A 16,108-nucleotide genomic window follows, 5' to 3' on the forward strand; every position below is an offset into this window, starting at 1 on the left:
TTCTTGTTTTGGTGTTGACACAACACATCGTGTAGGGTGGACAGTGCCACGTCGGTGTCCGCATGCGGTGGGATATGGACGCGCCAACACACTAGAGACAATTTACAGAGGGCCAATTAACCCATCGACCTGCACGTCTTTGAGATGTGGGAGGAAACCGGTGCACCTGGATAAAACCCACGTGCAAACGCGCAAACTCCACACAGACAGCACCCGAGATCAGGATTGAACCTGGGTCCTTGATACCGTGAGGTAGCAGCTCTATCCACCGAGTCTATGTCAAAACACTGGAAACACAAAACAGATCAATGTTTCAAGTTGACGACCATTCTGGTGAGAGGCTGTCTGGCCCGTTATGTGTTTCCAACATCTCTTTTTTTATTTCAGACTTTCGGCATCTGCAGATTTTTGAACTAAATATACTGTGAGCTGGTATAATGGTGATGTTGTGAGTGCAGGATCTTGCATGCTTGTTGTGAATCTACATCTTTTTGCAACTCAAGCAGAAGATATTTTGTATCTGAGGTTAATATCCATACTATATTTACTATGCTATATAGAGGGTTCATCACAGGAACAGGCCCTTCGGCCCTCCATGTCTGGGCTGATCATGATGCCAATCCTACTAAGCTTTTGTTTGTGTGTTATCCAGTCAAATCAGACAACACTATACATAAATACAATTAAGTTATACACAAGAACGGGGAAGAAGCTGTGCCTGAGTCTGGCTATATCTTCAATCATTGCATCAGGAACACATGAAGTCCTGGAGGGAGGCACCTCGCAAACCCTCCTGCCCGCCCTATCAGTGTTAGTGTGATACGGGGTGGTCGCTGGTCAGTGCGGACTCGGTGGGCTGACGGGCTTATTTTCGCATTGTATCTCTAAAGTCCAAAGAGTCTGTAGTTCCACATTGGTCTCCTCAGCCACATGAGGACCCACAGAACCAGAGAGGGGGCAGGTCACCCAAATCCCTGAGAGAAGTGGTTGTGATGCCGCTTCACCACGAGGCAGAGGCAGGTCAAGTGGGAGTCATAGATAACAGCAATGGAACAATGCAGCTCTATTTTTTAATGTATATTAAAAATATACATATTATGTAGGGGAGGATACATATAAATAAAAGTATACCTATATATAAACACACATACTATACATAAATTTGGGGCATGTTGGTCAGCGTGGGCACGTTGGGTCAACGGGCCTGTTTCCACGCTGTATGACTCGATAAATACAATGAAACTCAAATACAATAGATAAAGCAGTGCGGCGCTCCCTCAGTCTCCCACCCCCCCCCCCCCCCCCCCCAACAATGAGGCGCTCCTTCTATAGCCAAAATCACATAGTGTCACAGCGCCCTGTTTTATAAAAAGCTCCATGAATATCAATTGTACCCAAGTGTTGGACGGGGGCGTTCGGCAGCGGAGCGAGGGAGCGCCCCCACGCCTCCCGATTCGCTCATCAGTTCCACAACCCACCTCCTATCCCTCATCCCCACGGTCTCTGTACCCCCAACCCCACCCCGACTGTGACGAAAACAGAGGCAGATGATTAAAATGTCATCGATTTTATTGTCCAGTCCTGGGGGCGGGTCCGCTTGAACCTGCGGAGTCCGATGACGGTGACGGAGGAATGGGAGGAGAGGGTTTAGGAGAGAAGGGAGTGAAGCAGGTGGATGGGAGAGAGGGAGGGGAGAGAGGGGGGGGGGGAAGAGGGGAAGAATGGGGGGGGGGGGAGAATGGAGAGGAGGTATCGCCCTCACTGTGCGAGGGCCTTTCACCAGTCGACCCTTGCTGTCCACTGCGGCCGCCGGTGGGGGAGGGGGGGGGGGGGGGGGGTCGGGCCGACTCCCTCCCCGGTCGGTGGAGCGCCTCCTCCGTCAGACGCAGTATTTCCAGAAGCAAGCTGCGGGGGGAGGGGGAACAGAGGGCAGAGAGAGAGAGAGAGAGAGAGAGAGAAGGTGATCGCAAGATATCCCACCCAGAGGACTGAGGTGAGATGGTGAATGAGAAGATGCTCCACAATCCCGATTCCAGGGAGGAACGAAGGAGACTAGGCAGCATCTACAGAAAGTGGTGGACACTGCCCGGTCCATCACGGGTACTGACCTCCCCACCATCGAAGGGATCTACAGTCAGTGCTGGCCACTGCCCAGTCCATCACAGGTACTGACCTCCCCACCATTGATGAGATCAACGTGACTCTTTCGGGCACTCCTCACAAGCCAGGATTGAGCCTGATAAATCTCATGCGGTCTCCCTCTAATACTGCTCGTCTTTTAGATGTAAGATAGACACAAAATGTTGGAGTAACTCAGCAGGTGAGGAAGCATCGCTGGAGATAAAGAATAGGTGATATTTCGGGTTGGAACCCTTCTTCAGACTGGGAAGGCCAGACAAAACAGGATCGGGAACAGATGACCTCAGGAAGGGTGGAGTCCATAATAGACTATTCTTGGCTGGGGAACATGTGCTAACGACAGGGAAACAAGAATGGGAACAGTGGAACAAGTAGGACAGCAACAGCCACTTGAATTTTTTTTTAAATCGCAGTTCATACCACTGGGTTGTATGGGGTGCTGTTGCTCCAAACTGTGTGCGGCCTCACTGTCTTTCCCACTATCTATCTTTTTATGGATCAGGAGATGGAAACTGTTCCAGTCCCATGGTTTCAGGATTCAGCTTCCTTGGAAAGGTGATCCAGGGTTGGTCAGAATGGTTGTAAAAGCTGTTCCACTGGAACTGCTCGTGGGCAGGTGACCTGATGCCCAAATTCAGCGGTCCCGCACCGAGCGAGTGAGGCAGCTCATGTGAAGAAGGTTCCAGTTCAGGACAAACAACACCTCATATTTTGCTTGGGTAGCTAACATCCAATGGGTGAACATTGAATTCTACAATTTTAGTTACCTACAACCCCCCCCCCCCTTCTGCCCCCACCCTCTCTCCCCTGTGCCCCATCTGGGCTCACACCTATTTTTCTCTCCATTCCACCTACATTCTTTCCTCCAGCTTCAATCCTCATCAGCTCCACCACCCACCCCTTCCCTCCCAACCCCCGTGGTCTCTGCGCCCCACCCTCTAACAGTGACTGAGAGTTTGCAACTCTTCAATCCTTCTGCCTCCTACCTTCTGTCTTTTCTTCTCTGGCCTTTGTCCAACCACCAACCTCCCTCATCTGTATCCACCTATCACCTGCCAGGCCTTGACCTTCCCCACCACTCTCCTGGCTTTCTCCTTCCCAACCCCCCCCCCCCCCCCCCCACGCTACAATCAGTCTGAAGAAGGGTCGCAACTCAAAGTGTCATCTATCTATGGTCTCCAGAGATGAGAGATGCTGCCTGACCTGTTGAGTTATTCCAGCTCTTTGTGTCTTTTTTTTGTATACTAGCACCTGTGGTTTCTACATGGAATATCCCTGTCCCAGCCCAATGGCCAAGGGGCAAGACTACCAGAAGTTAATCAAGCAGTTGGTGAAGATTGGAGTTGAGAATGCCTGGGTTGTAAGAGGAAGCTCACCTCGTTTCTTGGATTTCAGCTGCGGTCGCCTCCTGAGGATGTGCAGCCTGCTGAGCTGAGACTGACGGGCTGCCAACTTATCCTGCCACAGGAGAATAATAGGACATGATCACGAACTGAGGGCACAGACAGTCCCACACAGTCTCCTCCCTCGGTCCTCCAGAACAGGCCTGAAGATACCTTCATGCAGGCCCATCAACTGGGGACCATCAGGCTCCTCAAAAATGCACACCACCAACCTCAGCAACTAAGAGCTTCCATAGAATGTTGTTGGGTGCACTACAGACTTCGATTTCCACACTAGTATTACGCTTATTATTTTATTACTGTTCTTTAAATTATTTTATATTTTCTCTGTGTTATTGCACCTAAAGGCCTGTAAAGCTTCAGCAAAGCTTCACCACATTTGAAGTATTGTGAGCAAATCTTGGGTCCCATATCCGAGGGTGTGCTGGCTCTGGAGAGGGTTCAGAGGAGGTTTCCAAGAATGATCCTGGGGATGATTGAGTTAATATATGAAAAGCAGTTAGACACAAAATGCTGGAATAACTCAGCGGGTCAGGCAGCATCTCAGGAGAGAAGGAATGGGTGACGTTTAGGGGTCGAGAGCCTTCTTCAGACTGATGGCTGAAACATCACCCATTCCTTCTCTCCTGAGATGCTGCCTGAACTGCTGAGTTACTCCAGCATTTTGTGACTACCTTCGATTTAAACCAGCATCTGCAGGTTTTTTTTCCTACATATGAAGAGCTGTTGATGGCTCTGGGCCTGTCGTCGCTGGAGTTTAGAAGGCTGATGGGGGGATCTCATTGAAACCTACAGAATAATGAAAGGCTGGGTTAGAGCGGATGTGGAGAGAAAGTTTACACTAGTGGGAGAGTTTAGAACCAGAGGGCACAGTCAGAATAAAAAGGCGTACCTTTAGAATGGAGATGAGGAGGAATTTCTTTAGCCAGAGGGTGGTAAACCTGTGGAATTAATTGCCATAGACAGTGGTGGAGGCCATGTCATAGGATATTTTAAAAGTGGAGATTAATAGGTTCTTGATTAGTAGGGGTGTAAAAGGTTACAGTGAAAGGTGGGAGAATGGAGTTGAGAGGGAAAGATAGATCAGCTACAATCGAATGGCAGAGCAGACTCGATGGGCTGAATGGCCTAATTGTCTTATGATCTTGTGAACATAAGATTTTAATTGTTCCATGGTTGGTACGGATGACAAGTAAAGATTCATGACTCGCTCTGCCATTCAATCAGACCATGGCATATCTGACTGCATTATCAACTCTGCAATCCCTTCTTCCTTGATAATCTTTCACCATTGCCTTGCAAATAATTTATTTTGTATCTTCCTTAAAAATAGTTCAGTATTCTGCTTCCACTGGCCTTCGGGGGAGAGGGTTATAAAGACTCATTGATGTTCAAGATAAATTATTTGTCTCAGCTCTATCTAAGTCGGCAACCCATCATTATTGGCCACCCAAGTTATTGCTTCTCCTACAAGAGAAAACATCCTTCCATATTCATCCTGCTCCTGGGAGCCAGTTGCCAGGCTGATATTCAACTTAATATGTGTTCCCAGGATATGATCCCCGAGGTCTCTGCTGCCGTAGTCAAGGGTGCCAGACAAGCAGCAAGGACAAGCTCAGAGCAAAACTTCAAGGCTGCTGCAGTGGTAGAGCTGCTGCCTTACAGCACCAGAGGTCCGGGTTCGATACTGACTACGGGTGATGTCTGTATGGAGTTTTACGGTCTCCCATGTGGGTTTCCTCCCACACTCCAAAGTTGTACGGGTTTGTAGGTTAATTGGCTTCTGTAAATTGTAAATTGTTCCCAGTGTGTGGGATAGTACTAGTGTATGGTGTGATCGCATGGACATGGTGGGCCGATGGGCCTGTTTCTGCGTTATATCTCCAAAGTCTAAAGTAAAGTCTAAAGTTAGCCCATTCACCTCCAAGGGGCTGCACACTTTAGTCCTCAGACAAGAGTCAAGGACAGAAACCCAGGCCAGTGCCCACTCCACTGGATCAGGTGGCTGAGTGCGTTTCATTTACAACAGGGAATACTCAGGTTAATGGAGGGAAGTTCTCCTGGGATCACTGAGCTGCTACAGGTAGTCACAGGTCAAAGGAATATAGCAACAAACTGAGGTCAAATACTTTGGTAAGAAAACTAGAGAGGCAGTCTGTTCTGTGAGTGACGATACTTCGGGTGTTTGAGGGATCTGTGTGCTCTTGGACAGCAATGTCTGAAAGTTACCTGATGCTACAGCAAGTAAATGTCACTGGCGTTGATTACAGGAGGATTTGAGTCAAAGTGGGGAGACTTGTTCCAATTATTGAGTCCCAGGCATCTGTATCTGAAATAATCTGTACATATCGGGTCTTCCCACCTAGTGATTGGGGATTGGAGACTGGGGGAATTTGGGGATTGGAGACCAGGAGGGATATTGGGATCGGCGACTGAGAGACTATTGGGATTGTGGACTGGGGAGTACGGGGATGCCTGCTTTGAGGATTGCCATGGTAATGTTACATTATTAATTATTGGATTTGCTCACCTCTGCAAGTTCTGCTAGTTTTTGCCTCAGTTTTATTTCTGGGGAGAAAAAGAACATGTTCTGAGTTATTGGCTGCTCTCCACTCTTGTACTTCCCCGCCCCCCTCAAGCGCACTCCTTTCCCCCACTACCACATCACCCCATTCCTTTCTAATTCCCTTTCCACTATCTCCCACCCTGCTTAACTCTAAGTCCTCCATTTCTTTTTTAACTCAATCTTTCCCCTCCTGCCCGTTCCTTTCCACCCATATCCCTCCCTCCGGCTCTGCATTTCACTCCTCCTCTTCTCTCTTTATCTGACACCCTTCTGTCTCCTTTTCACCTCCAGTCTTTGTCACTTAGTCCGTTCATCTGCCAATCACCCCCCCCCCCCCTTACCTATATCCACCTATCATTTGCCTGGATAGACACAAAATGCTGGAGTATCTCAGCGAGTCAGGCAGCATTTCTGGAGAAAATGAATAGGTGACGTTTCAGGTCAAGACCCTTCTTCAGACCCGAAACGTCACCTATTTATTTTCTCGAGATACATAATCACTTTTCTGGCTGTGTCCCGCCCCCACCTCTCTTTTCCAGCCTTCTCCCCCTTACTATATTCCCTCCGTAGATGCTGCTTGACCTGCTAAGTTCCTCCAGCACTTTGTTGTTTACTGGTGCTAGTAAAGACAGGCTCTCTCACTGCCCCCCCCCCCCCCCCTACTTCCCCACTCGCTTTGCCCATCTGTTGAATGTAAACGACCTAAAGCCAAAGCGGATAAAGGCAAATAATTAATGAATGACAAGATTTGATTAATTCCGTACGGCAGAAATTGGGCAGGTTTTAGTGTTTGTTGTTTGAATATGAATGGAGGGGTATGAAAGGGAACTTTGGCAACGAATTGATGGATGGTCCTCATTAGACAGATGAGAAGATTCTGCTTCTTTCATCTTCGTTCAGTTTTCCATGACGAGGTGTGATTCACCCGGGCGTGTGCACGTGAGTTGGGATAGCTTTCCTGGCTTCAGCCGAACGGGACGGCGAAGGGAGCCAATGAGTTCAAAGGCACCAGAGCCATGGTGAAGGGACTAGCAGGCCAATGTCAGGTTAACCCTGCACAGCCCCCTGTCCCACCCTCTCTTGTAGCTCAACACCACACAAACCCAATTACCTAAATGGAGAAGGTAGAATCAACTGTGAAATCCCAGAGTAGGCGATTACAAATTGTCGCTCCACCCAACTGACAGATGTGGTCAGTTGCTTGTGCTGAAACACAGCCAGATAGGGACAGGGCGGCACAATGGCGCAGCGGCGGAGTTGCTGCCTTACAGCGCCAGAGACACGGGTTCGATCCTGACTGTGGGTACTGTCTGTGCAGTTGGATTTTCTCCCTGTGACCACGTGGGGTTTCTCGGGTGCTCCGGTTTTCTCCCACACTCCAAAGACGTACACGTAGAGCGCTGTATCAATCCCCAAACTAATCCGACTGCCCCGCTCTCTCTCCCCACACTGTATCAATCTCCACACTAATCCCAAAAATAGGAGGGGGAGTGGGACGATGCGCCTGAGGTTTACCTGGTGTTCCGCCTGTGTCCATATCTGTCCGCTCCTGACCGGTTATGAAGCGTGAAGCCACCTGCAGACCCCGGTCGTTCCTCGCCTCCGTCTCCATCCTCCCCAGCAGAATCGCCAGCAGCTCCCTTGAGACACCTACCGCACTGGTGTCACCGACAGGGGGGGCGACCCCTTCTATAGGATGGAATAACAGTGTTCTCACAGCTGCCCCAGAGTGAGTCCGACCCAGCCGTTTAGAAAGACGAGGAGGGATGAAATTTACTGAAATTTACTGAATAGTGAAAGGCCGGGTGTTTCCACTAGTGGGAGAGCATAGGACCAGAGGGCACAGCCTCAAAATAAAAGGATGTACCTTTAGAAAGGAGAAGGGGAAGGATTTGTTTAAGTGGAGGGTGGGGAATCTGTGGAATTCATTGCCACAGGCGGCTCTGGAGGTCAAGGCATTGGGTATTTTTAAGGCGGAGAATGACAGATTCTTGATTAGTAAAGGTGTACGCGGTTATGGGGAGAAGGCAGGAGAATGGGGTTGAGAGGGAAAGATAGATCAGCCATGACAGAAGGGCGTACACTCGATGGGCCGAATGGCCTAATTCTGTTCCTATAACTCATGAAGTTATGATAACACGTAATCTGACCCACCTTCACAACTGCTCCCCCCCCCCAAATCCTCTCCCATATACCATGGGCCTGTTGACTCCTGAAACCCACAGCCCATGGATCAGCTTTGTTCCCCTGCCCCTCAACAACCGGACAGCCGGGTGGCGCAGCGGTTAAAGCTATCAGAGACACAATGTCTCTGTCACAATGTCAGAGACCCGGGTTCAATCCTGAGCTCGGGTCCTGTCTGTCGAGAGATTGGGCAGACTGGGTTTGTTTATCCTGGAGCGAAGGAGGCTAAGGGACGACAAGGCATAGATAGAATAGTCCGACTCTTTTTTTGTACAGTAGGGGTATTAAAAACAAGAGGGAATAGGGTCAACAAAAAAAGACACAGTGTTGGAGTAACCCAGCGGGTCAGGCAGCATCTCTGGAGAACATGAATCAGTGATGTTTCGGGACCCTTCAGATTTTTTTTGGAGAATAGGTTAAGATGAGAGGACGGGGTTTTAAAGGCGAATTGAGGAGTAAGTTTTTATACAGAGAGTGGTTGATAGAGGAGGTTCCAGAGGAGGTGGTGGAATCAGATGCAATCGCTATTACGAGACATTTAATGGACATTTAGACAGACGCTTCGAAGAATAGCGACCTAACGCGGGTAAATGGGATGAGTGTAGATGATCAAATTTGCCAAAGAGACAAGGAACTGCAGATGCTATAATGTTTAGCAAAATACAAAGTGCTAAAGTCAGGCAACATCTGTGGAAGGGGTGGACAGACGTTTCGGATTGTGTCTGAGGTACAGTCCCGACCAGAAACATCGTCTATCCATTCCCTTCACAAATTATGCCTGACCCGCTGTTCCTCCAGTATTTTACGCTTCGATCAACTACAAAGAGAGAATGGCCGAGTTGGGTTATTTCTCTGGAGCGTCCCATAGAGGGAATGGACAGAGGGAGCACCACACTGACTGAGGGATACAGGGCTGGACAGAGGGAGCGCCACACTGACTGAGGGATACAGGGCTGGACAGAGGGAGCGCCACACTGACTGAGGGATACAGGGCTGGACAGAGGGAGCGCCACACTGATTGAGGGAGCGCTACGCTGACAAAGGGGTAGTGGACTGAGGGAGCGCTACATCGACATGGGTAGTGGACAGAGGGACCGCTACATTGACTGAGGGATACAGGGCTGGACAGAGGGAGCGCCGCACTGATTGAGGGAGCGCTACGCTGACAAAGGGATGCAAGAATGGAGCGCCACGCCTACAGAGGGGTACAGAAGCGAGGGAGCGCCGCATTGACAGGGGTAGCGTGAAGGAGCGCCGCGCTGACAAAGTACTACAGGAATGAGGGAGCGCGCCGCCGGTGGCGGTACTTACCCCGGTGAGGGAGCGCCACACTAACAGAGGGGCACAGGAGTGAGGGAGCGCGTCACCGGTGCCGGTACTTACCCCGGTGAGGGAGCGCGATGGCCTCCAGAACTAACAACGCGGTCAGAAGCAGCGCAGCCCGTGTTCGGGTGGAGAGCCCCGTCGCCCGGTCCATGCCGCCCGTCTGCTTGCTCCGCCTGGAGTGGAGCCGAGCGGAGAGCAGAGCTTTTAAACCACCCGCCCGCTCCCGCCGCCTGACCCGGGGCAGGTCTAGTGCGCGTTTAAACGCACGGCACGGACAGATCCTGACTCACCGGTGGCGCCCAGCCGCCTTGGGGACGCGCCAAGAGTCGGAGATGGGAGGGTGGGGGGGGGGGCAACTGGCCCACGCCAACCAACCTGTCCCATCTATACTAGTCCCATCTGCCTGCGTTTGGTCCATATCCCTCCAAACCTATCCTATCCATGTACTTATCTAACTGCTCCTAAAACGTTGTGATAGTTCCTACTTTAATTTTATTGTTTTAATTTGAGCCAGAAGCTAGAGAAGTGGTTACAATTAACACCTTGGAAAGGCATTTAGAGGGATGTGAAGAATGGAATAGGTTTAGAGGGATATGGCCATTCCGAACTCCTCAGATAATGAAGAAAGTCAGAACTGCAGATACTGAGTAACAAAAACATACACAAAGTACTGGAGTAACTCAGTCGGTCAGGCAGGAAGGATCTCGATTCAAAATGTCACCTATGCATGTTCTCCTGAGATGCTGCCTGACCCGCTGTTGCTCCAACACTTCGTGCCTTTTTTACCTCATATAATGAAGCAGTCCACATTAAATGCATAAAGACCCTGGCTCTATCTAGCCCTGGGCTGATATAACAAGTAATGTTCACACCACCCGTGTCAATGCCGGTTCTATCCCACTGATGTTCAATGACCTCATCATCACTCAATCCCCCACTATCAATACCCTGGGGGTTACAATTTACCAGAAACTGAACTGGAATAGTCACATGCACAATGTGGATACAAGAGTAAGCTGGGAATCCTGTTCTGCGTAATTCATCCCTTCGCTCCCCGAAGCCTGTCCACCATCCACAAGGCTCAAGTCAGGAATGTGACAGGACACTCTCCACGCCTGAGTGAGTGAAGCCTCTAGCCAATGTGCCCAAAGCCTTGTTGACCATCCTATCTACCTGTGCTGCCACTTCCAACCAAGCTTCTTGGGCGTTATTGAGGCTTCACTCACATCAGTTAGACTATTGAGAAAAGAAGTTGGGAGGTTATGTTGCAGTTATAAAAGATGTTGGTGAAATCGCACTTACAGTATTGTGTTCAGTTTTGGGCACCATGTTATAGGAAAGATGTCAAGCTGGAAAGAGTGTAGCGAAGATTTACGAGGATGTAGCCAGGAATCGATGAGCTGAGTTATAGAGAGAGGTTGAGCAGGCGAGGACGTTGTTCCTTGGAACGCAGGAGAATGAGGAGTGATCTTATGGAGGTGTACAAAATCATGAGAGGAATAGATCGGGTAGACACACCGAATCTGTTGCCTAGGGTAGGGGAATCGAAAACCAGAGGACATATGTTTAAGATGGAGGGGGGAAGATTTAATAGGAAACTGAGGGGCACCTTTTTCACACAGAGTGGTGTGTGTATGCAATGAGCTGCCGGAAGAGGTCGTTGAGGCAGGTACTCGCGCAATGTTTAAGAAACATTTGGACAGGTACATGGATAGGACAGGTTTAGAGGAAGATGAGTCAAATGCTGGCAGATGGGACTACTGATGATGGGACATGTTGGTCGGTGTGGGCAAGTAGGGCAGAAGAGCCTGTTTCCATGCTGTATGACTTTATAAGCTCGATACAATACAGGATATAGCACGGACTTCACTTGATAGGCACTACGTCCACAGACATTCACTCGCTCCACCAGCGACACACTGTAGCAGCAGTTTGTACCACCCACAGGATGCACTGCAGCAATTCTTCAAGCCTCCTCAGACAGCACCTTCCCAAACTCATCCCCTCTCCCAGTTAGAACAAAGGCAGCAACAACACAGGGAACACCACCACCTGGAAGATGCCCTCCAAGCCACACACCGTCCTGACTTGCAAATATAGATACAACAGTAGCGTTTAAGAGGCTTTTAGGTGGGCACATAGATATGCAAGGAATGGGGCGATATGGATCACGTGCAGGCAGAGGAGATTAGTTTAACTTTGCATAATGTTGGCATGGACATTATGAGCCGTAGAGCCTGTTCCAATGCTGTACTGTTCTATGGCAGGTGCTTATCGAGTGAAGTTGTTGCACTACCTCCCGACATTGAGAAGGTGGGGCAGGCAGGAAGCAGGTCGACAGGTAACAGTGGATGATTGAATCTCGCATGTGGGGGCACGTGTTTCCTCAGGTGGGGAGATCAGAATAAGATGCTTAATCACAGAGCCTCTGGAGGAGAGTCAACTCAAGTGGGATGTTGAGTTGTTGGGCTGATGGTATCGAGGGCAATAGGGCAAAGGTGGGAAATTAGATTTGAAGCAAATTTCAGCTGGGATTGATGCGGAACCGTATTGAAGACACAAATTATCTCTTCCTTTAACAGATAGTTCATCTGTCCCTCTCTTTCCCTTCCCCCTTCCCAGTTCTCCCACTGTCTTCCTGTTTCCAACTACATCCTATCTTTGTCCCGCCCCCTCCTCTGACATCAGTCTGAAGAAGGGTCTCGAGCTGAAACGTCACCCATTCCTTCTCTCCTCAGATGCTGCCTGACCCGCTGAGTTACTCCAGCATTTTGTGTCTACCTTCGATTTGAAGCTGCAGTTATTTTCCGATACATCTTCCTTTTCATTCCCATTATCAGGTCACCAGTCGGTTTCTGTCTCCATTCCGAATCCCATCCTCTTTCACTTATAAAGCAGAGAACACTAGGGATTCTCAGCAGATTAGGCCATCTCCAAAGAGAGAGGAAGTGTGCCAATGCTTCAGATCAAAGACATTTCATCAGAGCAACTTCAAAGCACAAAGTGCAGGAGGAATGCAGAGGGGTCCTTTTCGTCTCTATTCTTTGTCATCATCTTCAGTGTTAGCAAATTTAGAGCACATAGTTTTGAGGGTAGGGTATTGACATGGATAGAAAATTGGTTGACAGACAGGAAATAAAGAGTAGGAATTACCAGGTCCCTTTCAGAATGGCAGGTAGTGACTAGTGGGGTGCCCCAGGGCTCAGTGCTGGGACCACAGCTATTTACAATATATATTAATGATTTTGATGAAGGAATTAAAAGTAAGGAATTATATATTAATGATTTTGATGAAGGAATTAAATAGCAAATTTGTAGATGACACAAAGCTGGGTGGCAGTGTGAACTGTGAAGAGGATGCTATGAGGATGAGGGTAGATGCATGGCAGATGCAGTATAATGTGGATAAATGTGAGGTTGTCCACTTTGGTGGCAAGAACAAGAAGGCAGATTATTATCTGAATGGTGTCGGATTAGGAAAAGGGGAAGTGCAACGAGGCCTCTGTGTCCTTGTACATCAGTCACTGAAAGTAAGCATGCAGCTACAGCATGCAGTGAAGAAAGCAAATGGCATGTTGGCCTTCATAATGAGAGAATTTGAGAGTATTGGAGCAAAGAGGTCCTCCTGCAGTTGTACAGGTCCCCAGTGAGACTATACCTGAGTATTGTGTGCAGTTTTGGTCTCCTAATTTGAGGAATGACATTCTTGATATTGAGGGAGTGCAGCGTAGGTTCACGAGGTTAATTCCCTGGATGGCGGGACTGTCATATGATGAAAAAATGGAACGCCAGGGCTTGCATTCACTGTACCTTAATTGGTACACGTGACAATAAAAGACCTTTGAACCTTTGAAAATTATTAAGGGATTGGACAAGCTAGATGCAGAAAACATGTTCCCGGTGTTGGGGGAGTCCAGAACCAAGAGTCATAGTTTAAGAATAAGGGGTAGGCCATTTAGAAATGAGATGAGGAAAAACTTTTTCATCCAGAGAGTTGTGAATTTGTAGAATTCTCTGCCTCAGAAGGCAGTGGAGGTCGATTCACTGGATGCATTGAAAAGAGAGTTAGATAGAGCTCAATCAAGGGATATGGGGAGAAGGCAGGAATGGGGTACTGATTGCATTGAATGGCGGTGTTGGCTCAAAGGGCCGAATGGCCTACTCCTTAACTTATTTTGGATTGTTATCACTCACCCGGCTGAGGTGACAACTTGATTTAGCCTGAACATAGAGTACAGCACAAAGGCCCGCACCAAGTGTCACTATCTGCTGAGGTTCTACCTGTCCCCGATGTTGTGAAGGATGGGCTTGGTGCAGATGCCTTGCTATGTGCCAGTCAGCCAGACATTGCCGCACCATCTCTCGTTCATGGAAAGGTTCTTCCGGAACAACACCTTTGACCACAAGTCCATCGGGCAGTGGTCAGCACGGAACGTCCTGCAGGCACTGCAGGGGAATGACTCCATGGATCCTGTGGCATGGTTCCCAGAGCAGACTGCCCAGGTTTTCTGGCAAAATGCCTCATCACCAGAACTCACCAAAAAGCACCAAGACCTGGCTTGGGTGGCAGTGAGGGGAGCCCTCCCAATCAGATCCGTCACAGAGGACTCTGTGATTTATGGACTGTTCTCAGGGACGCATTCAGAGACTGACACCGAGTGCTGCTGGAATATCATCAACTCAGTGAAAGACGCTCTTTGGTCTGCTCGAGCTTTGTTGACCTCCCAGCAGAGCAAGATGTCCGTCGGGCAATGTTGCCGACTGGCCCACTGCAGACAGTAGGAGTACATGCTGAGGGACGCACTGGAGCTTGGTGCAGCCAACACCAAGGCTCTGTGGGGGAAGACCACAGTCTAGGGTCCTTCGGCTGCTGGACATGGGGGGCAGGGTGTGGTGGAGACGCCCCTCAAAATAAGGGAAGGGATTCCACATCAGTGAGCCACACGAGTGGCAAGGGTGGGGGGGTAATTTTGTGTAATTGGTGTATTGAATATCTGTATTGAATGTATCTATAGCCTCCGAGAATGTTGGATGGAGTTTTGAAAGGAACATGTTTTGTATATATTTATTTCTTGAATAAAGTATTTTTTAATTAAAAAAAATATTGCCAGGACCAAAGAAAGACACAAAATGCTGAATTAACTCAGTGGGTCAGGCAGCATCTCTGAAGAATATGGATCGGTGATGCTTTGGGTCAGGACCCTTCAGACCAATTGCAAGGGGAGGAAAAGCAGGCTGTCAAACAGGAGGGGCAGATACTACATGATGCTAAGACCTACTGGGATCCAGGTTCATTTCTCCAGCTCAGAGTGTGAAGGGGTTAATTGTCCAGTAGCTCCCAGGGGTGCAGTCATGGTTGTGAACCCAAGGCTGAGACCCTTCCCTTGGCATGTGGGGGCAGTGGGTCACACCAGCAGTGACGTGGAGAAAGCAGATCATCTTTTACCTAAAGAGGATTAAGTTATCTCCCAAAATCAAGCCTCATTTTAATTCAATTGTCATTGTAAATCTTCCGTCAGTAGTGGAACTGTGGTTACGTGGCCGGTGATGATTCAGGATGAGGTTACTGAGTGCAAGGACACAAGGATATTCCTTCAGCAGAGAGGGAGGAGCAGTGGAAAGTAAATCAGCGCACAGACTTTCAGTGGAACAATACGTAATCGGACCTGCCGTGACTGCACAATGTAGTCCATGGGTGGTAGAGGTGTCTGCAGGAAAAGGTGACACAACTGGGCCATCTCAGCACCTACCCAACAACACACAGTGTATGCCAACAGCTGTGGAGAAATCAGTGTCACAATGCACCTTCAGCACCGTCCCAGGGTGAAGCAGCCAGGTTAGGAAGAGTCAGCATGGCTTTGTGCGGAGAGATCATGTCATACTAATCTGATTTACTCTTTTGAGGATGTAACCAAAGTGAGATGGAGACAGGGAAGTACATATGGTTACCCTACATACCCAGCAGTAGGAATATTGATTTCTCTAATTGTAAGTAACCCTTCCTTCCCTTCTCTCTCTCTGTCCCTCCCTCACTCTAGTCGTTGTACTAGTTTCACTGTCGTCCTGTTGAGTTTCACTGTCTATAACTTGTTATCACCTATCCCACAGCCAGTAATGGACCATTGTGGGCTCCGACTTTCTTTGATCATCATTGCTTTTTGCACATCTTTCTTTCATTTGACTTCGCCATGAATGTAGGTGGTATGGTCAGTAAGTTTAAGGTGACATGAAAGTTAATGGTGTGTGGAGAGTGAGGAAGATTGTCTAAGGTAACAGCAGGATTTAGATCAGATGGAAAGATGGGCAGAATGTTTCCAAATGGAAATGAATCCTAACAAGTGTGAGTTGATGGATTTTGAGAAGTCAAAAGGGATAGTACATGGATGTAAATAGTAGGGCACTAAGAAATGTTGACAGAGAGACCTGTGGGTCGAACTGAAAGTGGCCATACAGTAGGGCGGTGAAGATGGAAAATTGCATGGAGGCATGA

At 48.7% G+C, this 16,108-nt stretch overlaps 1 long non-coding RNA gene across 1 annotated transcript; it reads right to left on the reverse strand.

The window, feature by feature from the left end:
* Positions 1 to 3,515: 3,515 nt before the first annotated feature.
* Positions 3,516 to 7,766, reverse strand: LOC144599181 (uncharacterized). The gene is made up of 3 exons (XR_013547974.1): positions 7,624 to 7,766; positions 6,073 to 6,110; positions 3,516 to 3,597 (listed from the first exon to the last, which is right to left on the reverse strand). It is a non-coding gene; the product is annotated as an uncharacterized LOC144599181 (long non-coding RNA).
* Between the last annotated feature and the right edge of the window lie 8,342 nt (positions 7,767 to 16,108).

This window comes from Rhinoraja longicauda, chromosome 13 (genome assembly GCF_053455715.1).
Source record: "Rhinoraja longicauda isolate Sanriku21f chromosome 13, sRhiLon1.1, whole genome shotgun sequence".
NCBI lineage: Eukaryota > Metazoa > Chordata > Chondrichthyes > Rajiformes > Arhynchobatidae > Rhinoraja > Rhinoraja longicauda.